General features: G+C 26.1%; 1 protein-coding gene across 7 annotated transcripts in view; it reads right to left on the reverse strand.

Moving 5' to 3' along the window:
* The window catches only part of LOC122505579 (RNA-binding protein Musashi homolog Rbp6), a 1,132,030-nt gene that overhangs the window by 529,417 nt on the left and 585,869 nt on the right, over positions 1-16,744 (reverse strand). The gene's annotated exons all lie outside the window — the stretch shown is intronic.

Below are 16,744 nucleotides of genomic sequence, written 5' to 3' on the forward strand. Positions count from 1 at the left end.
TTCACTGTTTATACACTTGTTTAGTATTTTATAAAAACGAACACTGTCACTTAATTCTACATATTTTCAATTACTGTCTGAGTATAATAAGAATTATTAAAAATTATTTTAATAACAATCAGTAGTAAAGACAAAGTTCAGGTCAGACAAAATTTTAGTTATTTAATTTAAGAAGTAAATATTTGTTCTTATCAGTCAAATGTTAGTTTTAGATCATTTTTACGTAAAAGACATTTTTTTCAAAATATTTTTATTTTTCTAACCTGTTAAGTTAAATGTAAGAAAACTAATTAATTTTTAGAAATATTTTAATCAGTAGTTTAAACAAGTTTAGGTCAGCCGTAACAGTAAAAACTCTATAATTTCTGTACAGTTATGAAAACTTTGTTAGAGACAATCAGATTATCAAAAATAGCAATTTTAAGTGATATAGGACATGAAAAATTAGACAAAATAAATTTGAGCAGATAAATTACCTTTTTAATCATACAAATCAGTAGTATAGTCAGATTTTAATCCGACAATTTAAATTCTTTGAATTAGGGAATATTCGCAAGTTTTCGATGTTTATTTGTTATATGCTTAAATAAGTAGTAAAGCCAGATTTTAGTCAGACAATCGAAATTCGGTAAATTAAGTAGTAAATATTCGTTTTAGTCAGACATATTAGTTTTCGACTAATCATTTCAAGTATCTCAAGTTGGTAACCATTCAAGTTGTTTAATTAAGTAGTTTAAATAAATTTTAGTCAGACGTAACACTTTTAGTCAATTAATGTTTATTTTTTAAATGCCAAAATAAGTAGTAAAGCCAGATTTTAGTCAGACAATCGAAATTCGTTAAATTAAGTAGTAAATATTCGTTTTAGTCAGCCATATTATTTTTTGTCTAGTCATTGTAAGTATCGAAAGTTCTAAACCTTTCAGTCCATGTAATTAAGTAGTTTAAACAAATTTTAGTCAAACCTGAGTTTAAAAACAAATGAAAGTAATTTTATTTGTTTTTATTTGTTTTTTTTATTTTTTATTTGTTTGATAAAGGAAAAAGTTAATTATTATTTATATAATTACCTTTTTACAATGTGGTTCAACCCTGACTATGTTCCTCTTAATAATTGAATTAAAAGTTACATTAGTATTGACGAGGAACAGTAGTAAACAATTAAGCTAAAAATTATTAATTTAAAATTCAAATTGAATTTAAACTTAAAAATAAAAAGTAAACATAAAAATAAAACTAATAAGTAGAAAGTGGAAAGTAAGAGAAACGGAAAAAATTAAAATTCGTCAATTTAAGTAATAATTGTAAGTCACAAGTCAAAGAATCCTCGATTATTGTTAACAATAAAAAGATTTTAAAAATACTTTTTCGTGCGCGTACTTTATGATGGTAATCGGGATAAATTTTTTTTTTTTGTTCATTTTCCCTTTACTTGATTCAATCTCTAGAAATGAATAAAAAAAAAGAATAAAGGAAAGAAAAAAAATCAACCGTAGAGTCGTGCACATAGAAATGAAAATTACGTTGATTGGGTCGAGTCTGATCGGTCAATGGTGCCCTCGATTATCCTTTCCAATTTCGTTCAATGTTAGAGCACCGCAACGGTGTGCGCGGCGAAAGATAGAAAGAGGCTGGTATATACTCCAAGGAAATAAACGTAATTGGACAGACATGCGTTTACAGTAGGTTTCTTGTTAATTTCTTTTTTCACTTTTATTCTACATTCTTTACTAATCTTATGCGAAATAAATAAAGTTCGATTTTGAATTTTCATGGAATCGATAAAATTTGATACGAATTTTTCTCTTTAATTGTAATTACTACTAGTATCTACAAATTCACTAACTACTAATTTTACTTACTTTACAAATTTTCTTTTTTTACTTTTAAAAAAAAATTGTTTGTTCTTTTTGTTCCTTTTTATTTTTTTCTTTTGTACATTTATAAGTTTAACGAAATATTGAAGTAGAAAAGAAAAATTTCTACTAACAATCAATTTTTTCAATTTTGACTTGAACAAAAATAAGGAATTTTCCCTTTTTCTTTCTCTTGAAGAAAAAAAGAATAAGTTAAAAGTGACTTTGTAAGTTTTAAAATCGTACTTACGTGTAGAACTTAGTCTATATACTTTAACAAGAGATTTTCTCACGATTCTTGAATTCTCTGGTAATCTTCGATTTGAGTGCGACTCTTATTCTTTCTTATAGAGACCGAAAACTTTTTCAATTTGACATTACAGTCTCCATTATCAAGAAAATTATTTTTGTAACCATTATAGATAGATTATTTCCTTTAAAATACGTCTTCTTTTTTGTTTATAAATAATAAAAAAAGTTACTTATATAAATAATAATTAACTTTTTTCTTTGTCAAACGAATAAAATTACTTTCGTTTGTTTTTAAACTTAGGTCTGACTAAAATTTGTTTAAACTACTTAATTACATGGACTGAAAGGTTTATAACTTCCGATACTTACAACGACTAGTCGTAAAATAATTTGGCTGACTAAAACGAATATTTACTACTTAATGTAACGAATTTCGATTGTCTGACTAAAATCTGGCTTTACTACTTATTTAAGAATTTAAAAAATAAAAACTAATTGACTAAAAGTGTTACGTCTGACTAAAATTGATTTAAACTACTTAATTATACAACTTGAATGGTTACCAACTTGCGATACTTAAAATGATTAGTCGAAAACTAATATGTCTGACTAAAACGAATATTTACTACTTAATTTGACAAATTTCGATTGTCTGACTAAAATTTGGCTTTACTACTTATTTAAGCATATAACAAATAAACACCGAAAACTTGCGAATATTCCCTAATTCAAAGAATTTAAATTGTCGGACTAAAATCTGACTATACTACTGATTTGTATATTTAAAAACATCATTTACCTGCTCAAATTTATTTTTTCTAATTTTTCATGTCCTATATCACTTAAAATTCCTATTTTTGATAATCTTATTGTCTGGAACAAAGTTTTCACAACTGTACAAAAATTATAGAGTTCTTACTGTCACGGCTGACTTAAACTTGTTTAAACTACTGATTTAAATATTTCTAAAAATTATTTAGTTTTGTTACATTTAACTTAACAGGTTAGAAAGATAAAAATATTTAAAAAAACGTATTTAACGTAAAAATGATGTAAAACTAACATTTGACTGATAAGAACAAATATTTACTACTTAAATTAAAAAATTAAAAATTTTGTCTGACCGGAACCTTATCTTTACTACTGATAATTATTCAATTCATTTAAAAAAATTTGTAATTCCTTGAAATAAGTTTTAACACCTAAAGAGCATTTTCAATAATTAAATATAATTAGTAAATCCTGATTATAGTCAGACAATAATTTAAATTTTTTTTAGGATTAAGTGGTAATTTTGTCAAATGTAAAAAAATTATATAATCTGCGAAACAATATTTTAATTTTCTGAGTTCAAAATTAAAAAATCGATTGTTAAATTTTTTTTCGATATTTAAATAAGTAGTATAAGCAGGTTTTAGTCAGACATCAGTTAAAATACGTAAATTTATGTACTGTTAGTAAAAATTTGCCCCAGAAAGTCAAATAGAAGTAAAGTAGAAAAAGCAAGTTTTAGTCAAACAAAAAATTCAAAATAAGTTAATAATGTGCAAACAGCTACTAGCGGTAGAAATTTTTTCAACTTTCTAAATTCGAATTAGTAAAAATGTTTAATAATTTAAATCAATGACTGACTTTTAGCTTTTGAATTAGTAAATTACACTAATTAATAGTAATCTCTACTAATTTATTAGTAAATTTAAATTTTACATAGTCAAAATCAAAAAAATCAGCAATTGATTTAAATTAGTGAACATTTTAAGTATCTGTTTTCAATTAACTAAGTAAGTAGTAAAGGTCGATTTTAGTCAGTCATCAATTTTTTTTTAAATTCAGTAGTATTTACAATTTTTAGTCAGACAGAGTATTAAAAATATTGTAATTTAGTTAGAAATAGTAGACGGAACTTTCTTAATGATTAATTAAGTAGTAAAGTCCAGTTTTAGTCAGACAAAAACCGTAATTCCTTAATTTGAGTAGTATGTACTTGTTTTAGTAATTATTTTATATTATTTTGTGTCTTATTTATTATGACACTGTTTTTAGCCTTATAATGTTAAATATTGAAACCAGCGCTTAAAATCAGTAGTGTAAACAAATTTTAGTCAGACAATACTATCGAAAAGTTTCTAATTTTAGTAGCAGTAGTAAAAGTACGTTTTTAATGTTTAAGCAAAGTAGTAAATTCTCGCTTTAGTCGAACTAAAAAAAAAGAAAAAAATTTTAAAAAAATAATAATTTAAAATTTTTAAAGTCATAAAACCTACTTTTATCATTTCCTTCCTAATATCTAAACTTTATTGATATTTTTAAACTTATTAAAATAATTACTTTTTTACAACAAAAAAAGAATAATTTTTTCTAATTCTAATACATTTTTTTGTATAAACTAAATTTTATTTGATTTAAATAAATTTTCTCTGATTGAAAAAAAATTTTTTCTGACTTAAATTAATATTATTTAATTCAAAAAGATAATTGCTCTTAATAAATGATATTTAATAACACTTTGGTCGACTTATCTCAAAATTACGAAATTTTGTCGAAAATTGTTACAATTTTATCGACGATATCAAAATAGAATATATGTAAGAAGGGGGGTTTGTTATTACAATCCATGACCTTTCGTTCAGAATGGAGATAATCTCAAGGACAATGAGTCGATATTCTCGTGGTATTGTGTGAAACTCGATTCAATAGTAGACAGAGAACAATGGACTGATTCTAGTTAATGACCAATCTGCCGACGAAGGCATGTGAGATTCAAGAGGCAGGAGGAAACTTCAATAAGTGGAGAGTGAACACAAGAAGAAGTTATCTGCGCACGGGTGGTCAAGCTATCAAAGGTTAATGTTGAAAGTCAAAGCGGCTCTTGCCCTCTCCATACCTTCTACTTCGCAAATGCATTCAAGAAACGACATCAGGTCACAAACTCTCACCAATAAAACATGAAAACAAATTTATTCCAAAATAAATTTACACGAAAATTTTTTCTTTTCCACTCAAAAAGGAAAATTTTCTTCTTTAAAGAGACAGAAAAGAATCTTTTCCTTTTGAAATTAAAATCGAAAGGAATTTTAAGAAAGAAAAGAAAAGAGAAGAAAAAAAGAAAAGATGATTTTCGAAGAATGAATTTCGAGAAAACACTATAGAATCTGAAACTGAAGAAAATATTTATCGTTTTTAAATTCAATTGAAACCATTAAACTTGACTTTTCGTCCCTTTACATTAAATCAAAGATCCAAATAAACTTAATTAAGCTGCATACATATATACCACCACAGATGCACATTAGTGCTTCTGCACTTTAATTAAAGCACGGATTGTGCTTGCAAATGAAGAGAGTGCTGAATCTGAATTAAACTTTGATTGCACCAAAAGTACCGCTCATCCTGCGAAAGCTGAAAATAGCTTTTTCGATTTAAAATAGGTATTTGGCTGTTTTAATCAGCTCTCCAGGTTCTTTTTTCTTCTTCTCTCTTTTCTAAAGTAAAAATCTATAATCTACTGCAATTATAATCTAAGAAGAAAATTTCTCCACTCTGCGTTACAAACTGCAAAAAAAAGACGGCATTTTACGCTTAGAGAAGGGAATTAAAATCTATCACCGAAAATATTGTCTCCATTTTCCACCCACAAATATTTTATTAATTTTTTGTGTCCATTTTCCACCCACGAATATGGTATTTATTTTTCTCTGAAACAAATTATAATGTTTTATCATCCATTAACCAAAATTTTCTGATTAAAAAATCATGTTAAAAAATAAAAATCAATTTTAAAATCAAAAGTAAAAGTAAAAAGACAAGATTCAATATGGACGAATATTCTTCACCTGAGAACGTCAAGGTCACCACTAGATGGCACTCTAGTCCATTCTTAGAATTTTTCCCGCCACCTGGTGGTGACCTTGGCGTTCTCAGGTGGAGATATTGAACCACCATTTTAATTTTCTAAAAAGTAATTTAATTCTTGTGAGAAAAAGTGTTTTTGCAAATCTTCAAAATAAAAATCAAATCAAATTTTTATTTTCAATCTCAAATCCCAATTTTCACATTATTTTTCAGATTAAATCGGGGAAAAAAATTTGAACCTTGAGATATAGTCATCAGTTTGTGAAATTGTTCTTTTTCACAAGTGAATCGCGTGTAGAGATTGAATTGAGAAAAAAGGGGAATTTTTTTTCTTTTTCTTTTTTTTTGATGTCGCGTCGGTGCCAGGCTACGTTCCTGGAACCGTGTTCTATACGAAACTGACGCGCGGGCATTCCAGTCTATTCGGTATTCACGATGCTACGACCGAAATTGAGAGATACAACAACGAAACCAGTGCGATGTATCGATTGTCTGATAGTTTCCCATCGAATGCATCCGTTTGTCCAATTCTCAACCAAGCTGAAAAGTATGATTCGAAATAGAACAAATTTTAAATACGCTCACGTATATATCACAAACGATAAATTCCGTTATTTCATTCACGTTCTTCAATTCGTATTCGTAAACATAAAATTGAATATACAATTTATTAAACACAATTTACTCTCTACAATAAGAAACGTTTATTGCATTCAACTGCAAATAGGTGAATTAAAATTTGCAACAAAAAAAAGAGAGAAAAAAAGAGAAATGGTGAAAAAAATTGTGTATGAACAGTTATTGGAAAATATAATCGAGAAAATGCTAACAGAATTTGTTAAAAAAAATGCTACTTTTTTTCTTTATACTATTGATGTGAACGTTTTTCACAAAAGATAGAAATTGGTAATATTGTTTCGTTTATATTTTTTAGCATTAGAAAAACACTCTCCGAGTTGATTACGTAATTGTATTTGGATTTTTACTTTCTTTTTCTTGCAGAAGAATTTCATTTTCGCTATAAAAAATTTTGACTATCAAATTGTTTCTGATTTTTATTTTCGATTTCACAACATTTCTTTTCACATTTTTTATATTCTTACTTATTTCCACTTTGAAAAATTTTCACAATCTTTCAGTTTTATTTTCACTTACAAAATTAAATCGAAAAATATTTATAAGAGTGGAAGTGATAATGAAAGTAAAAATAAATACCTGTTAAAAGAAGTGAATATAAAAATTTTTAGAGTCAATTAACAAAAATTTAATTATCACTAAAGAATTTAAAATCTTTTAAGTCAAAGCGAGGAAACTTTGGGACAGAGTGAATATTCTTTGATTAAAAGTGAGAATTTTTGAAGTGAAAGTGAAAATTTTTTTAGTGAAAGATTTTTTTAGGCAAAGTTAAACTTTTTTAGAGTAGGTCAAAATAAAGTGAAAGTTAGAATTTTTCAATGGATGAGAAAATCTTTTGAGTGCAATTAAAAGTAGGAATTTTATAATAAAAGTGGAATTTTTTTAAGTGAAAGTGAAAATTGAAAATTAATTGAGTAAAAATGAAAATTTTTGTAGTAAAAGTGGGAATTTTTTAGGCAAAATGAAAATTTCTTTATAATTGGTCAACATTTTTGTAGGCAGTGAAAATGAGAATTTTTTATTAAATGATAAAATTTTTTGAGTAAAATTAAAAGTAACAATTTTATAATAAAAGTAAAATTTTTTGAATAAAGGTAAAAATTTATTGAATGAAAATCAAAATTTTTGTACTGAATGTGAGAATATTTTCAATGAAACTAAACATTTTTTTATCGAAAGTGAAAGTGAGAATTTCCTAGGAAATTTTGATTGAAAGTGAAACTTTTTTTATTGAAATTGAAAATCATTTAGAGAATAACAAAATTTTTTTTAATAAAAGCGATAATTTGTTGAGTGAGAATAAAAATTTTTGTATTAAATGTGAGAATATTTTTAATGCAAGTAAAAATTTTTTTAACAAAAGTAAAAGTAACAAGTTTCTAGGGAACTTTGAGTGAAAAATTAAAGTTTAAAATTTTTTTAATTTTATTTTCACTCTTATAAATGGAGTTGAAGAAGAAAATTTATAAAACCAAAAGTAAAAGTGTAAATAGAGTTTAATAAATTTATGGAAGTAAAAGTTTGGCAGATTTTCACTACTAAATGTTTTTTAATTTCATTTTTACATACAAATAAAATTGAAAAAAATTTATGAATGTAAAATTTAAAATCAAAGTAGAAATAAATACCTGTTAAAATAACAGTCTAAATAATAATTTCTAAAAGTAAAAATCAATGTGAAAAAAGAATTTAATAAATTTGAAGCAGTAAAATTTGGACTGTTTTGACTTTCGATTTCCTTTTCACATTTTTTTATATATATTGACACTTACAAATCGAATTTTAAAAATTTATGAAAATGAAAATGAAAGTGAAAATGAAAGTGAAAATGAAAATGAAAATGAAAATGAAAATGAAAATGAAAATGAAAATGAAAATGAAAATGAAAATGAAAATGAAAATGAAAATGAAAATGAAAATGAAAATGAAAATGAAAATGAAAATGAAAATGAAAATGAAAGTGAAAATGAAAATGAAAATGAAAATGAAAATGAAAATGAAAATGAAAATAAAAGTGAAAGTGAAAATAAATATGGAAATAAAAAAAATAAAAAATTACGAAACAATTAAAATTAAGGTAAATCTTATTAGTGGCGAAAGAAAAAAAAATTCTGCTTCATGACAAATAATTTATTTGAATTTGATGTCTCTGTAAGACCTCTTGAATAATAGTGTATCAAGAAGTTGTTCAAGAAACGACAAGAACGACATTTTCATTCTGCAATCCAGATGTGACATTTACTATCAATTTATGACATTACGGACCGTTAAGCAGAATCCGCGTTAGATAGAGGGTGTAAGGTGAATTTCGTGTAAAGTCTATGGATAAACGCGATATCAGCACATGTTTGCATTCACGATGACTGAGCACATAAAAATAAAACAAAAAAAAAAAAAAAACCTTTTTCTTCATCGTCAGCATTTCGTAATTATTATTGATATTATATTATCATTAACCATTTAAGAGAAGAAAAATGGTTCTTTTGTTTAATAATGAAAAAAAATTAATAATTTAAATAATAAACAGAAAATCTTGTCTTATAATTCAAGCCCCGCTAACGGCGTTAGTGTAAAATTAAAATTAAAAATAATAATACTAAACTCGAGAGTGTGATAATATAAAGATTCGTCTGCAAAAAAAAAATTGAAGAGAAAAAAAATGTATTTTCCCCGCATAAAGAGAGAGAAATCGCGTTGCTGGATTCCCATTTTTTTTGCGCGTTTTGTCGAAAACTAACGAAAACAGAGAGGGAAAGATATGAAAATTTCTTCTCAAGCATGCAATTAACTACCTTACCACAGATGATAACTCGACGAAAATACCTGTATTCTCGAGTCGTGTTTTGCTTACCTGCAACAGAAAGAAAATTACAATCAGATTACACAAATTGTTTATTTAAATCACACAAAAATGTTAAATTAGTAAAAAGAAATGCAAATAGAAAAACATTATATTTTTATTGCTGACAATTTTTTCTTTTGACAAATCGATACATTTTTAATTAGGAAAAAAGAATTTCGATCAAAAAAAAAATAAAATAAATAAATAAAAGTAAATAGTTAAATAAAAATAAGTAAAAAAAATATATTTACGAAAATAATTAAATGTTGTCATACAATTTTGTAAAAATTTTTTTGAATAATTGAATTATTTTTGGGAAATTTTATTAAAATAGTATAGTTATTGAGAATCATTGAAAGTAAGTAAATTTTTGAAAATAATTGAAATTAGGACAAGAATAATAATTGAATTTCTGCAATTATTTGCAATTTCTTAAAAATTGGATTTTTTTAGTATTTTCAACAAAAAATTTAATTAGTAAATTTTTAAATTCTATTATTTTTAAAATTGCTAATTTTACTTAAAAAAAAGTAGTAAAGGAATAATTTTTTTCTTCTTAATAATTTTATTATTATTTACAGAAATTTTCAAGTTTATTAGAAAAGTTTTTATTTCTTATTTACAAATAAAATAAACAGATTTTTAAAGAGTTTTTTTTAAAGATCTTTAAATTATTGCAACAGAATTACAAACACGAGATTCAATATGGATTTCTTCATCTGAGAACGCCAAGGTCACCACTAGGTGGCACTTTTAGTTAATTCTTGGAATTTCTCCTGCCATCTGGTGGTGACCTTGGCGTTCTCAGGTGGAGCAATTGAATCACCTTTTCTCTCACAAAATTAACAATAAAAAATTAAATTAATTCTTGTTCTTTTATTGGAATTTGCAAGAAAAAGTGGTCTTGTAAATTCTCAGTAAAAATAAAAAATACTATTAATAATTTTATTCAAAAAATAAACAATATGTGTGTATCAACCACAAGTTAAAATAATCTAAGAAGTTTGAAGAAATGTTTTTATTTTCTTTGTATAAATTCAACTCTGTTTCAACTTGCAAATTCTCCCAAATTCAAAAGAAAAAATTGACTCATTTTATAACAAACAATTTTTTTTTGAACTTTAATTAAAATTATATTTTCACAAAAGAATATCAAGTTTAACGATCTGACAGATTACATAAAAATATGCGGACGAAATATTTTTTACGCTACATATTTGTAACTAAATCACACTATTAAATCCCCTCTTTCTCCCCCTCTTCTCTTTCTCTCTGGCCATGCATAGAATTATTTGCTTACAAAATAAGGCCAGGGAGATGACGACCATCTATCCTAAAATTCTACGCGACTGAAACGACGCAGAGATAACATGAAATAATGGATAATCAACGCCGAGCAAGCTAATTATACTTTATGGTGTATGTATTCATCAACTCTTTCAAAAGCACAGAAGAGCAAAATAAAAAAAAAGAGAAAAATAGAAAAAATGTGAAAAATCGCCGCGCTGGTCAGCGTTTTTCGAAAAATGAGCTTCTCGAATACAAAAGAGAGTCATTTCATAATACAAAAGGAAAACAATTCATGCGTGCCTGCAATAAAATTTCAAACAGATTTAAACGAAATTAAACAAAAATATTTTTCTCTGTCTCTCATCATTCTAAAGAAAAGAGTTATTTTCAAAAATACCACGCTGGATAAAAGTGAAAAATTTTATTTACAATTTTTTTTTCTCGATTAAAAAAAAAAAGGAGAAAAAAATGTAATTTTGTAAATATAAATAATGATTGAAAATTTTGTTGTTTTGGGTACTACATTAAATTATTGCAACAATATCACTCTATTTTTCGGTGAATTTAACACTCACATGTGTGACACTTTTGATATTTATCACGAATGTAAACCACGATCAAACTAGTTTTCCTATATTAAATTTACGTGCGAGCGCAAAATTCTGCGAAATTCTAAAGGTAAACTTTTTTAATTTGATCAACGGTAATCGAGAATTGTCAGTTAGAAAATTGCTTTTGGTTGCAAATGAATGCGTCAATGGTTTAACGAATGCGATAGAGAAAACGTTAACGAATCTCTTTTTCTCTTTCCGGTCGAAATATTTTTTATTTCTCTTTTTCTCTTATTTAATACTTAAATTTTTTTCCATCTTTTGGAAATTCTTGTCATTGAATCTTTATCCTTTTATCGATTGAGATTACGATAACTATATGAGTGATTTTCCGCAAAGAAATTTTCCGAAATGGTAACTTTTAACTACGGTACCTTTTTTTAAAACAAATTAATTTCTTTTTAAATTTCCTATGTACATCTTTTTAATAATTTTTTTTCAATAATTATTTTGTTGATTATAAGAAAATAATTGCAATAGAATTACGAACATGGGAAGATATTACGAATATGGAAGAATATTCTTCACTTGAGAACGTCAAGGTTACCAGTAGATGGCACTTTAGTTCCTTTCTTGGAATTTCTGTGCGCCATCTGGTGGTGACCTTGGCGTTCTCAAGTGGAAAAATAAATCCACCATTTCCTCCCTCAGAAACTTTATTATTTTAAAATATAATTCTAGAAGTAATTTAATTTCTCTTTCCGTAAAAACTTTGCGGTATTTTTTGTCATATCTTTTTTATTCGTAGTCAACAGAAAGGAAAATTGTGGTGATAATTTCATAAACATTAATGTCTGATTCGAGTGGTAGGTGTCGCGGTTTGAAGTAGGTACATCGATGCCCCGTGGGATAAGAGAAGAGGAATGAAAGAGGGGGAGAGGGAAAAGAGAGAGAGAGAGGGGGGAGACAAGAGAGTTGGTCCACTGGTCAGAGAGGGGGGAGGGAGGGAGGGGAATTATAGCGATGGTTTGGGATGAGACTTTGGGGAATGTGAAAGCATTTAAGCGTAAATGGTTTTTGTAACTGGGCGAGCGTAAAATTGCCTAACCACCCTGTACCTTCTGGTGCTTTGCACGAATTCATCCGATATACCCTCTACATATTTCCTCCCAGGACCTTTATACTTTCGCAATCTGCCTTTAACACTTATAAATGATAACCAATTTTCCCCCTATTTATATGAAATATTTAGTCACTAAATTAATATTAAGGAAATTTTACTCGTATTATTATTTTATGTCAATGTAATTATTGGCAAATAATAACTGTCATATAAATTATTGTCATTGAATTTTTTTAGTTAATCATTATCGTATTGGATTACTGACAATTTGAGAGAAATAGTAAAAAATTTTCCATTTTTCAAATTTAATTTTATAATTTTTGGAAAAAAAATTTTCTACAAGTGTATATTCAGAGAAATAATTTAGTTTTCTTCTTCTTCTTCTTTATAATTTTTTTTAATTAAATAAACGCTAAACATCGTATATAAATAATAAATAGTTGTAAATTGTAAATAGTTTTTAATTTTAAGTAGTAAAGACCAATTTCAGTCAGACGAAGATTTTAAAATTCCACGAATTTAACTTTTGAAATGTTTAATACACAAAGAAATTTTTTTTTAGGTTTTTTAGTCTTACTATATTTACTAAAAAAAATTCTTACTTTCACTTTCATTTAAACAAATGTTCACATTCATTCAAAAAAGTCTCACTTTTACTAAAAAAAATTCTGACTTCACTGAAAAAATAATTTAGTTTCTCCTAAAAAATTCACCAAATCTAAAAAATTCTAAAAAAAGTTTACTCTAAAAACATTTTACTCTAAAAAAATGTTCACTTTCATTATGAAAATTCTCATATTCTCTAAATGATTTTAAATTTCAATCAAAAAATTTTCACTTTCACTCAAAATTCCCTAGAAAATTCTTACTTACACTTTCAGTAAAAAAATTTTTACTTTCATTAAAATATTCTCACATTCAGTACAAAAATTTTGATATTCATTCTATAAATTTTTACTTTCACTCAAAAATTGTCAATTTTAATATAAAATTATTACTTTCAATTTCACTCGAAAAATTTTGGCATCCTTTAAAAAATTCTCATTTTTCCTACAAAAATTTTAACTAGCTCTAAAAAAATTTTCACTTTGCATAAAAAATTCTTACTTTTACTACAAAAATTTTGACCTATTCTAAAAACATTTTCACTTTGCCTAAAAAATGCTCACATTTTCTAAATGATTTTAAGTTTTAATTAAAAAATTTTTACTTTCACTCAAAATTCCCTAGAAAATTCTTACTTTCACTTTCACTAAAAAAAAGTTTTACTTTCATTAAAAATATTCTCACATTCAGTACAAAAATTTTGATATTTATTCTATAAATTTTCACTTTCACTCAAAAATTGTCAATTTTAATATAAAATTATTACTTTCAATTTCACTTGAAAAATTTTCGCATCCTTTAAAAAATTCTCATTTTTCCTACAAAAATTTTAACTAGCTCTAAAAAAATTTTCACTTTGCATAAAAAATTCTTACTTTTACTACAAAAATTTTGACCTATTCTAAAAATTCTCATATTCTCTAAATGATTTTAAATTTCAATCAAAAAATTTTCACTTTCACTCAAAATTCCGTAGAAAATTCTTACTTTCACTTTCACTAAAAAAAGTTTTATTTTCATTAAAAATATTCTCAAATTCAGTACGAAAATTTTGATTTTCATTCAATAAATTTTCACTTTCACTCAAAAATTATCAATTTTATTATAAAATTCTTATTTTCAATTTCACTCGAAAAATTGTTGCATCCATTAAAAAATTCTCATTTTTAAAACAAAAAATTTGACCAACTATAAAAAATTTGCACTTGGCCTAAAAAAATTCTCACTTTCTCTGAAAAAAGTTTTTAATTTTGAACTGAAAGTGAAAATTTTTTGAGGAACAGTTAGAATTTATCAGTGAAATTGAAAATATTACCAGTAAAAATTTTAAAAAAGTGAAATTTTTTAAGTGAAAGTGAAGATTGAACCAGCATTTTCTCTCACAATTTTTTTCATAATAAAGTAATTTAATTCCTGTTCTTTATGTTTATTATATTTTAAAACAAATTGTCCCAAGGAAATAAAAATATAAAGTTGACAAAATAATTTAAAACGTTAATGATTTTGAGTATTTCTTGCATTAATTCAGAAGAAAAATATTAGTTCATATAAATTTGTTAGCTTATAGGTTATTTTTGTTATTATCTAACACTATTATTATTAATCTTATTAATTATTATTATTATTATTATTATTATTATTATTATTATTATTATTATTATTATTATTATTATTATTATTACTATTTTTAACGATTCGGTACTTATTAAAGTACCCAGCAATTTTTATTACTTATTTAAATTGTAATTTTTCTTAATAAATAATTTAATTTTTTGCCTCTTATTTCTCTCTTCTGTTAATAAGTAGTCTATCAAAAAGAATTATTCAATTTAAAATCCGCTAACTGTATAATTTCATTAATTTCGCCACCGAAAGTGTGTAATTCCATCTCGTTCGTTATATAATTAAACTAAAATCGCCCGAAGACACATGTCGACAATTTCTAACAGGTTGTTAAATGGCAGAAGTCTTTAAAAACCCACACCGAAGACGAAGAGTGAGCAGTGGTTATAAATTGTCTCGGTAACCGAACGAGTTGAATTCCCAAAGCGCTTTGGGAGTTTCGAAGATAGTCGCGTAAGGAGACAAGCGAGAGTGAGAGAAACAGAGATAAAAACAGAAAAGAGAGAAAGAGAGAGAGAGAAAACAAGATAGAAAAAGAAAGAAAGAAAAAAATGAGAAAGAGAAAGAAAGAGAGAACACAAGATAAAAAGGGATAAAGAAAGAAATGAGAGAGAGAAAAAGAGAGAGGGAAAAAAAGATAAAAAGAGAGAGAGAGAGAGAAAAACAAATGAGATAGAGAAAGAGAGAGAAAGCAAGATAAAAAGAGGAAAAGAAAAAAATGAGAGAGAGAGAGAGGGATCAGAAATGGAAGCACTTACATACACGCTCATGGAAGATATAGAATAAAACGAGGATCACAAGGTGCAAAAGAGTGAGAAAGTCTTTTGCTGCATTGGAGGTGGAGATGGAATGGATTGAAAATAAAAGGGAGATGAGAAGAGACAAGAGCAGAATTCGAGAGAGAGAGAGAGAGAGAGAACTAGTAGAAGGGGGAAGTCGAAGAGCTTAACACCTAGCTCTGTTAGGCGTTTCACATGGTAATCCTCTCATGAATAACCTCAAAGGACCGCACACACATCCTAAACTTGTGTCCGCATACTCGAAAAACCTTCACACACATTTCTTACGCATTCACATAGTGAGTGAGTGTTGAGAATTCACATGTACTTACATATCGTAAGACCCAATACCTTTAGACTTTAGATCCAAGTGAAGTAAGACGTATCACTTCTTACTAGTGACAGTCTACCTACGCTATACACTGCAACGACCTCTTATTCTGCTAGGCCAATCCTGAAGCTTAGTGACAGCTCTCCTCTTCGCTACGAATAACGTAATTAAAGATGCCATTGGCCTCCAATATCTTTAATGGAACTCACGTGTCAGTGGTCACAAAGTTAATTATCTTATTCATCAAGAGGATTGAGAATGTCATGATGGGGCTCTCTTCTTCTTGAGACATTTTACCCGCAGACAGATTATAATTGATCATTCATCCCTTTCACTTTCCTTTCCCACTTTTTTTTTTTACTTTAATTTCTACTAAGTACTTTTGATTTTGTTGATGAAAAAATAAAATAAATTTCACTCAAAAAAATTTTATTTTTAATGTTCCTTATAAATTATCACTTTTATTCGAAATATTTTTACTTTCAATGTCACTGAAAATTATCACTGTTATTCAATAAACATTTATTTACATTTATTTACATTTTCAATAAAAGTGAAAATTTTTTGACTGAAAGTGACAATTTTTTGAGTTAAAGTCAAATTTTTTTGAGTTAAAGTCAAATTTTTTTTAGTAAAATAAAGAATTTTTTTAATGAAAGTGAAAATTATTTGAGAACGTGAGAATTTTTTAGGGAAAATGAAATTTGTTAACACAGTAAAACGTAAGGTGTTAAAATAACACCAGAATGGATTAAAATAATCTGCAACAGTTTAATTCCTCTAGGATTAAAATAATCTATTTTGGTGTTATTTTTAACTATGAATGAAATTTTACTTTAAATAAAACACCAAAGTTAACGATTTATAAAAATTCAATGAATTTAGCTTCTCCAGGGAGAATAGTAAGTTAATAAGTTAGTTACTAACTTAGCTACTAACTTACTAACTAACTTAGTAACATAGTTACTAAATTCAATTGTGTTTAAAATTTTTTTAAAAATTC

The sequence above is a fragment of the Leptopilina heterotoma genome, unplaced genomic scaffold (assembly GCF_015476425.1).
Source record: "Leptopilina heterotoma isolate Lh14 unplaced genomic scaffold, ASM1547642v1 Lhet_36, whole genome shotgun sequence".
In the NCBI taxonomy this organism is placed as follows: Eukaryota; Metazoa; Arthropoda; class Insecta; order Hymenoptera; family Figitidae; genus Leptopilina; species Leptopilina heterotoma.